This window comes from Canis lupus, chromosome 30 (genome assembly GCF_003254725.2).
Source record: "Canis lupus dingo isolate Sandy chromosome 30, ASM325472v2, whole genome shotgun sequence".
Taxonomy (NCBI): domain Eukaryota; kingdom Metazoa; phylum Chordata; class Mammalia; order Carnivora; family Canidae; genus Canis; species Canis lupus.
In genome coordinates, this window is record NC_064272.1 from 16,879,001 (window position 1) to 16,891,811 (window position 12,811).

Here is a 12,811-nt window from a genome sequence, read left to right on the forward strand (position 1 = left end):
TGAATGGAATAAGGATCCCCGGGTGGCTCAGTGGTTTAGTGCCTGCCTTCAGCCCAGGGCATGATCCTGGAATCCCGGGATCGAGTCCCACATTGGGTTCCCTGAATGAAGCCTGCTTCTCTTTCTGCCTGTGCCTCTGCCTCTCTCTCTCTCTGTATGTGTCTCTCATGAATAAATAAATAAAATCTTTTAAAAAATCGAGTGGAATGTACAGAGCATTTCCTTTTTTTTTTTTTTTTTAGAGCATTTCCATATGCCCCCTGCCTCCATGCATGCACAGCCTCTCCCATTACTAACATCCCCCCACCAGAGTGGTACATTTGTTACAATTGGTGAACCTACACTGACAAATCAATACCATTGAAAGAATAGATTTTTTTTTAACTTGAGAGATCTAGTTGTCTGATTCCAAATGACTCAACCACACAACTGATGCATTCATTGTGAACATTCAGACTAAGTACTACCAAATGCAGGTATTAGTTAGAAATGCATATTTCTAGAATGATGTTTAGAGAGTTTCTGAAGATTTTAATAGGGTATTTTACCCCCAATGGAAATAACTTTATACTTTTTAAAAAAAAGATTTTATTTATTTATTCATGAGACACAGAGAGAGACAGAGAGAGACAGAGAGAGAGAGACAGAGAGACAGAGACACAGGCAGAGGGAGAAGCAGGCTCCATGCAGGGAGCCCGATGTGGGACTTGACCCCGGGTCTCCAGGATCAGGCCTTGTGCCAAAGGCAGGTGCTAAACCGCTGAGCCATCCGGGCTGCCTAACTTTATACTTTTTATGTTTTTTTTTTTTTTTCCCGCCGTATTTATTTCTTACTGAACTTTAAAAATCTACAGGGGCAGGAAAGGATAGATTGGCAGAGTGCCCAAAAAACAAGGTCTGTGTGCAGACTGACTCTAGCCCTGACTAGCTCTGAGCCATTCTCATTGTCATAGAATAATTAGAGTGGGAGAAAGCACTCTCCTTTCTCCTCCAATACAAGTTGGAAAAGCAGAATTTTGAAAATCTGTTTGGAACCAGCAGAAAATGTGTTAGAAATAATAACACAAATAGTTAATATTTACTGATTAAATAGTGTTTATACGACATGCTAGACACTATGCTAAGCCCTTTGCATATGTTGTTTCATGGAATCCTCACAAGCATTCTGTGAAGTAGATTTTTGTTTGTTTGTTTGTTTTACAAATTTTACAAATGGATAGAGGCTAAGGCTAAGTATCATGCAGATGGTCATACCACACTGGTAAATTGCAGTGCTGAGATTTAATCTCAAGTGTATTAGAGTAGGATAACTGGTGTAACAATCCCCAAATCACAGTGATGTAGCACAATAAAATTTGTTTCTTTCTGGGGCAAAGTGCAGCATTGATGGTCTTCATCAGGTGTTCTCTTAGGCAACTCACCTGTAAGCAGTGACTCATGTACCCAGGCCCCTTTTATCTTGTGGCATGAGCATATTGGAGCTTTAAGACCTCCTTATCATCGACCAGCCTGATGGAGTGATGGAAAGAGCGTGGAAAAGTGAATAGGATGTTTCATGGCTACACCTGGAAGTAGTGACATCACTGCTGTCCATATTCCATAGGCTAGATCTCAGTCACATGGTTCCACCTAGATGCAAGGGAACCTGGGAAATGTGGTTTAGCTCCATGTTCCAGAAGAAGAGGCAATCTGCATATTGGTGAACCCAAAAAATATCTCCATAGCAGGTTTGTCTGACTCAGGATTCTTAACCACTAGACTCTGCTGTAACTTTACCCTCCTTCCTGAATATTTGACCAGAAGGAAAGTATCAAGTCTGGTACTTAATGCCACATGATATAAATCCATTTGGGAGTTTAAATAGCATTAAGAAGTAGTATAGTGCAACCACCGGGAGTCCAGGAACTAACTCAAAACCTGATGACCTACTTATTAGATATGTGACCTTGAGCAAGTTTCTGAATCTCTACTTTTCCTCATCTATACATTGAAAATAGTAAGACTTTCCTTTGCATGTCTCACAAATTCTTGTAAGGTCAAAGGAAATACTTTATGTAAAAACATTTTGTAAAATGTAAAGTGATTTACAAGGGTTAGAGGTTGCTGGTGTTGTTATTTAGACTTCTTAAGTATCCATGTGATTGGCATAGATAATAATCACTGTATAATATTAGAGAAGAAGAATAAATCACTGTGAATGAATCACAACTGTGAGTTGTGTTGGTCAGAGAATGCTTTGTGGGAGAGGTGGAATTTGAATCTTACCTGAAAGAAGGCATAATATTTCCACAGTAAGACAAATGGGAAGAAGGCATTCAAGGCAGGGAATAATGGACCATTGATCAAGTAGAAGCTGGATGGAGCAGTGTGCTTGTGAAACACTGAAAAAAGTTGCTTTTCCTCGAAGGCTGCCGAAGTTGAGGTGGGCAAGGCAAATGTTCAGCTGTTGTCATCTCTGCCTCACTTTAGCCATGTGTTGAGACGTTTCTCTGTGGGCACTCACATCTTTGCATGTCTTGCAAGTGAGGCACTGATTGAATTTTGTTCCAGATTACCTTTTCAAGGATGTCTGATAGTGATAATGTGTCCCTCTGGAGCAAAAGGCAGGCATGCTGACTGCTCATTATAAAAGATTCAAGGGATGTAGCAGCCACCTCCAACCCAGCATGGGTTCAGATCCCTCATGAAGCCCAACATTGTCAAAAAGAAGACCAAAAAGTTCATCTGGCACCATCAGACAAATATGTCAAAATTAAGCATAACTGGCAGAAGCCCAGAGGCATCGACAACAGGGCACAGAAAAGATCCAAGTGCCAGATCTTGATGCCTAACATTGGTTATGGCAGCAACGAGAAATGAGGCATATGCTGGCTAGTGGTTTCTAGAAGCTTCTGGTCTGCAACGTCAAAAAGCTAGAAGTGCTGGTGATATGCAACAAATCTTTCTGTGCTGAGATTGCTTACAATGTTTCCTCTGAGAACCACAAAGCCATTGTGGAAAGAGCAGCCCAATGGCCATGAGTCACCAATCCCAATGCCAGGCTGCACAGTGAAGAAAATGAGTAGACATCCCATGTGTAAGTTTTATTTGTTTTAAATAAAACCATAAAAACTCTGCAAAGGAAAACAAAGATTTAGGTTCTCTAAGCTCAGAGTTCTTCATGTACCAGTGTTAACTGGCCCTATTCATGTCACCTAGGAGAAACTGTTTGGGGGAACTGGCTTTAAAAAAATGCAGACACTGTTAGTTACTACTATTGCTGTAAGTAATAAGCTGTTTTTGTCTCTGACTCAGGAGTCTCATATCTTCTACCATCCATGAAACGGTGACAGGCTAACTTGTTAGCTGGCAAGTAGGGTAAAACTCAGTCCCTCTACAATTCTTAACAGAACTTCTCTCTTGGAAGGATTTCACTGAACAATACTATATAACAGGCAGGATGCCAAGGACTAGGGATACCAAACCAAAAGGCACAGTTCTTGCCTGCAAGGAGCCTCCAGTGTCCAGACTGAGTTTACTGAGCTTGGTACTAGTAGGATTTCAGTGTAGCTAAATCACTAAGCTGGTGACCATACACAAAGGAAGGTCAGACTAATAAAATTGTAGCCACAATTGTGATTATAGCCCAACAAAAGGGTAGAGACCATATCTTTTTCAGTCCTCTGAGAATAGGCATATTTTCTACAAATTGCAGGAGCTGAGAAACACAGAAGTACATGGAGACTTTAAAAAGGCTTTGAAACAGCACCCTTTGTCGCTAGAGGGGAGGTAGGTGGGGGAGAAGGGATAATTGGGTGATGGGCATTAAGGACGGCAGTTTATGTGATGAGTACTGGGTATTATATGTGCAACTGATGAATAATTAAATTCTACCCCTGAAACTGATAATATACTCTATATTAATTAAATTTAATTTAAATAAATAATTAAAAAAAAACAGTATCCTTCAGTCCTTAGTCTGCTAAGAACGGAGATAGTTTTTAGACAAACTTATTCTTTCTATAACCTTTCCCTGAATAAAGTGTCCTGAAGGGTGACAGTTGGATTATCATTTTCTGGCTCAGGGATCAATGAGCATGTCTGCTCCTGGTGATGTTGGTAAATGGGATTTCTAACTCCAGCATTGTATCTAGGATGAGAGAGAAAGCAGGTACTAAGTTACATGTATGCACGGCCAATGAACAAAACTGTACTCTGAAGGGTAGGAAAGTCACATATAGATGGAAAATGATCTAGAACCTTAAGGCCACGATCTATGAAACAGAATTGGTATCACATTCAGGGCCCAAGAAACTCTGAATTTTTAATCAATTGGGGTTCTGCCAGAAAATAAGGTGTGGACTTATGACAATAAGGAAGTAAGGAAACATAGCAGGCAAGGTACATAGTGGTCCAGGCCTAGAAGAAAATGCTAATGGTGCTAAAACAATTTAGCAAATCAAAAGGGATTCTAGGCTTTTCTGACAAGTTACATGTAAACAGGTACTATATGGTGTTTGGCAAAAACTGACTACCCAACACTGACACTTAATATGTGACAGCTCATGGGCACCTGGGTGGCTCAGTGGTTGAGCGTCTGCCTTTGGCTCAGGTCGTGATCCCGGGATCCTGGGATCGGGTCCCGCGTTGGGTTCCCTGCATGGAGCCTGCTTCTCCCTCCGCCTGTGTCTCTGCCTCTCCCTTTGTGTCTCTCATGAATAAATAAATAAAATCTTAAAAAAAAAAATGTGACAGCTCAAAACCATGTGGCAGGCATGAGTTTGGTCCTTGCATTGGGAGCAAGAATCCATTCATTCAACATGTGTATTGGCATGAGGTGCTGGTGATAAAGCAATGAACAAGACACATAAATCCCTATCCTATTTTATGCTAAGTGAAGTTAAATCTAGCTCTGAGCTACCCTGGTCAAGGGAAATGAGAAATCCAGGATTTGCCATGTTTATTTTTGGGAGAGGGGATTCATTAGGAGTGTGTATACCTCTTGCAGGTTCTACACACTCCAGAATATTATGAGATGGGTCCTCTGGTCTTTAGATTGCATTAACTACCTCTGCTATGTATTTGTCATCCAAATCCTTATGGTCCCAGGCCACTCCTAAAAGTTACAGGGCCTAGAACAGAATACAAACAGAGGTTAATATAAATATAAATCAAGCTGAAAAATTGTTAAATAAAATAGACTCTATCATTCTATCTCAATAAATATAATTTTGTAATAAGTTGGAAGGCCTGGTTTGAATTCAGAAATTAGGTATTTCTTGTGATGTAGGAAAGGTGGCTCCTGGCCCTGGAAATGGCCTGCTTTCTTTGCCTTCCCACCCCAGCACTGTCCTACACAATAAGGAAACTTACGTGTATGTGTGTGTGTGTATTGTCAAACCTGCATATACGAACTCTGTTCTCCAATCCCACACCTGCCAAGAGGTCACATTTTAAGTGTCTCTCAAGTAAGGGTACACACACAGGTGCATGGCTGCCTTCAGGAAGATGGGGCCTGGAAAGATGCTGGTGCAGAACTTAGACATAGTTCAGAGTAATTGAGACTGGAAATTCTGGGGTCTCAGGTATGTGGAGCATGGTCTAAAAGAGTGAGGTGTGGGCCCTGGGTGTACATGTCCCTTGCAGACCTCTGGCCCCATAAGGAGGGATACAGTCCTTGGAAGGCCAAAGCAGATCCCTCTAAAGTGTTGGAGGCAGAGTGGAAGCTTGTCTCACCCAGATCTACAGGTGAGACTGCCCTTGTGGGTGGTTGATTCCACTGCTTTTTTTTTTTTTTTTTTTTTTAAATTTTCTTATTCCACTACTTTTAAGCAAGACTTGGGCCAGGAATCTACAGTTGGGAGACTTGAAGTCTAGGTCACACATCTTGCCCCCTCAGGAGCAGCACACTGCAAAGTCAGCCATCATCTCAGAGGCTCTGGATCCAACTACTTTGTGGGAGTCAAGTACATGTCCCTGAACCTCTTGAAATCCAAAAATATATCCCCCTAAACATAGGAAGATGTGCATTCTCCTAAGAACATTCTTTTTTTTTTTAATTTTTTATTTATTTATGATAGTCACACACAGAGAGGGAGAGAGAGGCAGAGACACAGGCAGAGGGAGAAGCAGGCTCCATGCACCGGGAGCCCGACGTGGGATTCGATCCCGGGTCTCCAGGATCGCGCCCTGGGCCAAAGGCAGGCGCTAAACCGCTGCGCCACCCAGGGATCCCTAAGAACATTCTTTCTAGTGTTTGTCCACTTCTTCTTCTCCCAATCCTTGGTGTCTCCTACCACCTGGAACAATACAGCTGTATCACCTCCAAGACTGAGTTGTGTTCTGAGTGTCAGGCAAGTTTTAATTTTGGCCCTACAACATTAAAACCATTAACCAACCCCTGAGTCAGACTTGGCTACTTTCCTTGGATGAGGGAGACAAAAATACCTACTGCCCCAGAGCAAGATACAGATTAACATCTCAAACAGTTGCCCCACCAAATATAGGTGATATTTATGGAGATATTATGGGTTTGGTTCCAGATGACTACAATAAATAGTGTAATGTAATACAGTAAATACTGTAATAAAGCAAATCAAATGAAGTTTTTGTTCCCCAGTGCACATAAAGTTATGTTTACACCATTCTGTAGTCTATTAAATTTGCAATAGCATTATGTCTAAAAAACAATGTACATCCCTTAGTACTTTATTGCTAAAAAAACGCTAATTATCATCTGAGCTTTTGGTGAGTTACAAACTTTTTGCCGGTGGAGGGTCTTTTCTCGATGCTGATGGTTGTGAATGCCCAAGGTGTTGGTTGCTGAAGGTTCTGGTAATTTCTTAAAATAGGACAACAATGCAATTGCTGTATAGATTGACTATTCCTTTCATGAATAATTTCTCTGTAGCATGTGATGCTACCAATGGTGAAACATCTTTTAAAATTGAAGTTCATCCTCTCAAATTCTGCTGCTGCATTATCAACTAAATCTATGTAATATTCTAAGTCCTTTGTTGTCATTTCAACAATCTTCATAGCATCTTCATCAGATTCCATCTCAAGAAACCACTTTCTTTGCTCATCCATATGAGTAACTCCTCATCCATTAAAGTTTTATCATGAGACTGCAGCAATTCACTCACATCTTCAGGCCCCACTTCTAGTTTCAGTTCTCTTGCCATTTCCACCAAGTCTGTAGTTACTTCCTTCACTAGTCTTGAACACCTCAAGATCATCCATGACAGCTGGAATCAACTTCTCCCAAACTCACGTTAATGTCAATATTTTGACCTCTTACCATGTATCACTAATGTTCTTAATGGCATCCAGAATGGTGAATCCTGGGGTGCCTGGGTGGCTCAGCCAATAAAGTGTTACCTTTGGATCCAGGTCATGATCCCAGGGTCCTGGGATCAAGCCTGACGTTGAGCTCACTACTCAGTGGGGAGCCTGCTTCTCCCTCTCCTCTCCCACTCATGCTCTCTGTGACTATCTCTGTTGCTATCTCTGTCTCTCTCAAATAAATAAGTAAAATCTTAAAAAAAAATTTGAGAACGGTTAATCCTTTCCACAAGGTTTTTAATTTAATTTGCCCATAATTATCAGAGGAATCACCACCTATGACAGCTATAGACTTATGAAATGTATTTCTTAAATAACAAGATCTGAAAGTTGAAATTATTCCTTGACCTATGGGCTGCAGAATGGATATTGTGTTAGTAGGCATGAAAAATACTAGTTGTACATTTTCATCAAAACTCAGGCGACCAAGTGCATTGTCAGTGAGCAGTCATATTTTGAAAAGAATCTTTTCCTGAGTAGTAGGTCTCAAGGGTGGGCTTAAAATATTCAGTAAACCATGTTGTAAATAGATGTACTGTCATCCAGGCTTTGTTGTTCCATTGATGGAGCATAGGCAGAGCTTGCTTAGCATAATTCTTAAGGACCCTAGGATTTTTGGAATGGTCAATGAGTATTGACTTCAGCTTAAAGTCACCAGTTGCACTGACCCCTAACAAGAGAGTCCTAGCTTGTCCTTTGAAGCTTTGAAGTAAGGCATTGACTTCTCTCCAGCTACGAAAGTCCTACATGGCGTCTTATTCCAATAGAAGGCTATTTTGTCTACATTGAAAATCTGTTTAGTGTAGCCACCTTCATTAATTATTATAGCTAGGTCTTCCAGATAACTTGCTGCAGCTTCTACATCAGCACTTGTTGCTTCACCTTGAATTTTTATGTTATGAAAACAGCTTCTTTCTTTAAACCTTGTGACCCATCCTCTGCTGGCTTCAAATTTTCCCTCACTTCTCTCAGCCTTCATGGAATTGAAGAGAGTTAAGGCCTTACTCTGGATTAGGTTTTGGCTTAAGGGAATGTTATGGCTGGTCTGATCTGCTATTCAGACCACTAAAACTTTCTCCATACCAACAATAAGGCTATTTATCTTCCTCATCATTTGTGCATTCACTAGAATAGCACTTGTAACTTCCTTTAATTTTCTTCCTTCGCATCCACAATTTGGCTGTTTGGCACAAGAAGCCTAGCTTCCAACCTATCTGAGCTCTCAATATGCTCTTCTCATTAAATTTAATCATTTCTAGCTTTTCATTCGAAGTGAGAGATGTGACTCTTCCTTTCACATGAACAATTAGAGGCCATTGTAGGGCTATTCATTGGCCTAATTTCAATATTGTTGTCTCAGAGAATAGGGAGGCCCAATGAGAGGGAGAGAGATGGATGAATGGCAGGCTGGTGGAACAATCAGAATACACACAGCATTTGTCAATTCAGTTCACTGTCCTATAGGGGTGCAGTTAATGATGCCTGAAGACAATTCCAGGAGTGACATCAAAGATCACCGGTAACAAATTAGCACAGCAAATACAATAATAATGAAAACACTTAAAAATATTGTGAGAATAATTAAAATGTGAAACAGAGATATAAAGTGAGCAAATGAGGGCAGCCCTGGTGGCTCAGGGGTTTAGCGCCACTTTCAGCCCAGGGCCTGATCCTAGAGACCCGGAATCAAGTCCCACGTTGGGCTCCCTGCATGGAGCCTGCTTCTCCCTCTGCCTGTGTCTCTGCCTCTCTCTCTCTCTGTGTCTCTCATGAATAAATAAATAAAATCTAAAAAATAAATAAATAAAGTGAGCAAATGTTGTTGAGAAAATGGCTCTGATAGATTTGGTTGCCACAAGGTTGCCACAAACCTTCAATTTGTAAGAAACACAGTATCTGCAAGGCATAATAAGGCAAAGTTGCACAAAAGGCAGTAAAACAAGGTATGCATATTATCTCATTCATTTCTTTACAGTAGTCTTATTGAGAAAAAGATACTAAGGTTCAGGAAGATTAAACAACTTGCTGAAGGCCATAAAAGAAAGGCAACAAGAATTGTTTCAGAGTTCTCTCACTTCAAGGGCCATGCTCTTTCTCCATCCACACTACCATCTCCCACACCTAAGAGCCTCAAGAAAATTTAGAAACAAATTTATGAAACTGTCAGCCAAAAGTGTATAATCTTTTGTACCTATTCCATTCATTAGAATAGATCCTGAGATTTGTTTTTTGAGATTCCAGAGCATTACAAAAGATGTAATGAGAGAGGAATTGGGGTCTATTAGAGGACACATTTCTATTATACAATCTTGTTGCACTTTACTAAAATATGGACTGTATGTTGGACAGATGTTGGACAGCACTAGGGAATTAATCAACTCATTTTACATTATTGTTTTAGTTCCAAAAAGTCACTAAGATGCTCAGGAAAAAGTCAGATATTGCCAAACATAAAATTAGATAAACATACTTGTAAATAAAATAGAATGGATTGTGAAATGCTGTTTGGTCAGTTCTTATTGCTTGCCATCTTCTTGTTTCCTTATTCTTATCATCCTGCTCAAAGCAGCTATGTTCTTCTAAAGGGCAGGTCAGGACTCCCCAGGTATTGTTTTGTTGATGGCTTTAGATTGCTCATTGTGAGTTTCAAGAACAATCACACAGAGTGAAGAACAAGGATTTACTATACTGTAAACTTTTAAATTGGGAAACACAAAACTTTCCCCCCATTATTTATATGTTAAAATTCAAACACCATCAAATGCAGATCTTAGTTGCCTTACTGACACACTTAAAAAGTGAGTTATGGGGGGATCCCTGGGTGGCTCAGCAGTTTGGCGCCTGCCATGGCCCAGGGCGTGATCCTGGAGTCCCGGAATCAAGTCCCAAATCAGGCTCCCTGCGTGGGGCCTCCTTCTCTTCTGTGTCTCTGCCTCCCTCTCTGTGTCTCTCATGAGTAAATAAATAAAATCTTAAAAAAAAAAAAAAAGTGAGTTAGGGGAAATAAACTAGGGAAGATGAAAAATGAACCAAACTTGAGTCCAATTTCATGAGGTTCTGACCTTTACCTGATCTTGTGGGAAGCTCTGGAGCATAATTTATACCTCAGGGTTTATCCAGCCTTGAGTGAAAAAAGCTGGTGTTTCACATTCTGGCACCAATCAATTGCTATATTTCCCGTGGGCAATTCTGAATTTCTGTCAATCGTGGCAAAACAGTTTCTTTGGAAGCAAAGCAAACAGAAGCTGGGAGATGGCCCCCAGAACAGATCAAAAAGGATCAGAGGGCCGTGAGTGGTACACAGGCAGCATCAGCTTTGCCAGAGATCATCTAATCTATAGTTTGCAACTCTTTCACTGTGGGTTTGACTCTCCTGATCAACAGACAAAAGGTCTACAACAACCAGTGGTGGAGGAAGAGGCTCTTGGTGACTTGAATTGTTTGAATAGCCTACGAAATTTAAACAACCCTGTGGTCCAAGATTCTAGGGGACTCAGACTGATAGGAATATGGTCTTATGTCCTTACATAGCATAAAAAACCTTCAGGCAGTTTGGTCACTAAAAATATACACTGTTTCACCAGAATCACAGGAAAGGCAAAACATTATCTCACTCAGTCCTTATCTTGAGATGCTTACACTAAAGTTGGGTAGATGAAATTCACACGCATGAAACAAGTATGAGCAACACCAACACTATATAATTAGAGACTGTTGGCTTCCGAGAAAAGAGAAATAGACTCCCTTTGGCTATGACTTTCCAGAGACCCGCAGTATGAATGGTGAATCAGGTCAGATCAAGCCCTTGCATGCAGTCATTTAACCAATCTAAGTGTGCCAGATGACAAGCCTGTTAGGGCTGACGGCTGGCAGAACAGATCAGAAGACAGTGCGATGAGTACAGTGATAAAGGGTGCACTTTGGGGGATTTTGTGGGTGCTGTTAGTATTTTTTAGTAGAGAGCTCAATTACTGTATTTCATTGAATCTAAGATACCACAAATTGTAAGATTTGCTATTGTTTTATTCAGCATTAAGAAAGAAAAAACCCCTTCCAGTTAAGCAATGCAAACACCTTCAATTGTAAGACATATCTCAATCACTAAGGTATTATAATGTAAGATAAATGTTCATTTAGGAGCACCTGGGTGGCTCAGTCAGTTGAGCATCTGCCTTCTTCTCAGGTCATGGTCCCAGAATCCTGGGATCAAGTCCCACATCGGGCTCCCTGCTTAGCCAGGAGCCTGCTTCTCCCTCTCCCACTGCCTGCTACTTTTCCTGCTTGTGCTCTTTCTCTCTCTTCAAATAAATGAATAAATTCTTTTTAAAAAATGTTCATTTTAGAATTGATAAAATGAGGCTGCAAGAGATATGATTTGGCTTAACCCTTTGTTTGGCTGTCTTTTGCTTTTTCAGGACAAACAGAAGAGTGCTCACTTCTTACCTTCTCTAGCACTTAGTCCTGTCCATGTCAGTCTCTGTATGTCCTAAGGGAAGAAGAAGAATGGTAACAAGAAGACCTTTGGTTTCTATCCCTTACTCTAACAGAACTAGCTCAGTTGTATAGTGGAGGCCAATGATAGTATTTGAAGCAGTAGCTAATATGGATCAGATGTTTAGTATAAATTCAACACTGGACTATTTCTTTACACCCATTACTTAATTCTTAATCCACTGAATAAAGATATTAGTATATCTATTTTACTGATAGGTAAACTGAGATTTAAAGAAGGTAAGCGGGACACCTGGGTGGCTTAGCAGTTGAGCGTCTGCCTTTGGCTCTTGGCGTGATCTCAGGATCCGTGACTGAGTCCCACATCGGGCTCCTTGCAGGGAGCCTGCTTCTCCCTCTGCCAATGTCTCTGCCTCTCTCTGTGTGTTCTCATGGATAAATAAATAAAATATTTTTTTAAAAAATAAAGAAGGTAAGCAATGCCTAAGGTCATACAGCTGCTAAGTATGAGCTGAGACTGGAATGCAGGTCTGTCTGCTTCCCAGGTTTTTGCTTTTAACCACAATGCCAATACGTGATTTGATAAGACCTGATTTCCTGCAAAGGAGAAAAAGGTATTTCACTGCAGTCAGCATTTGCCAGTAACATATTTTCTTAGGGATCTTTCAGAAAGTAAAACATGGTTATACCAACTAAAGAGAAGAGTGAGTGACCCACCTTAAATTATGACTGTATTTCTGATGTCACTCTTGCATAACCAGTCTTTACACAGTCTTTGCGAATTATACTGCTGGATAATGAATTTTAAATTGCACGTCTAAGTAGACTAAGAACTCTATAGTTAGTGGGTTATATTTAAGTGACCACAGAATAGATAAGGTGCACAATTAGAGAGCCCATTCCTTCCAAACCCCTAATTTGTGTTAGGATATTCAATTACCATTCTCTATGTGCAGGCATGAATTTTGATCTAGTAGCAATGAAGTCAGGCCCAGAAGTCTGCAGGTTCAGAATTATTTACCAGCAAGTATTACTT

At 40.5% G+C, this 12,811-nt stretch overlaps 1 long non-coding RNA gene across 1 annotated transcript in view; it reads right to left on the reverse strand.

Annotated features, from left to right (window-relative positions):
• Window positions 1-4,934: 4,934 nt before the first annotated feature.
• Window positions 4,935-12,811, reverse strand: part of LOC112675939 (uncharacterized) — a 69,892-nt gene continuing 62,015 nt past the window's right edge. Inside the window, exons 3-4 of the long non-coding RNA XR_003146171.3 lie at window positions 11,767-11,809; window positions 4,935-5,111 (exon numbers count right to left, since the gene is read on the reverse strand). This is a non-coding gene — a long non-coding RNA (uncharacterized LOC112675939). The remainder of the gene's footprint in view (window positions 5,112-11,766; window positions 11,810-12,811) is intronic.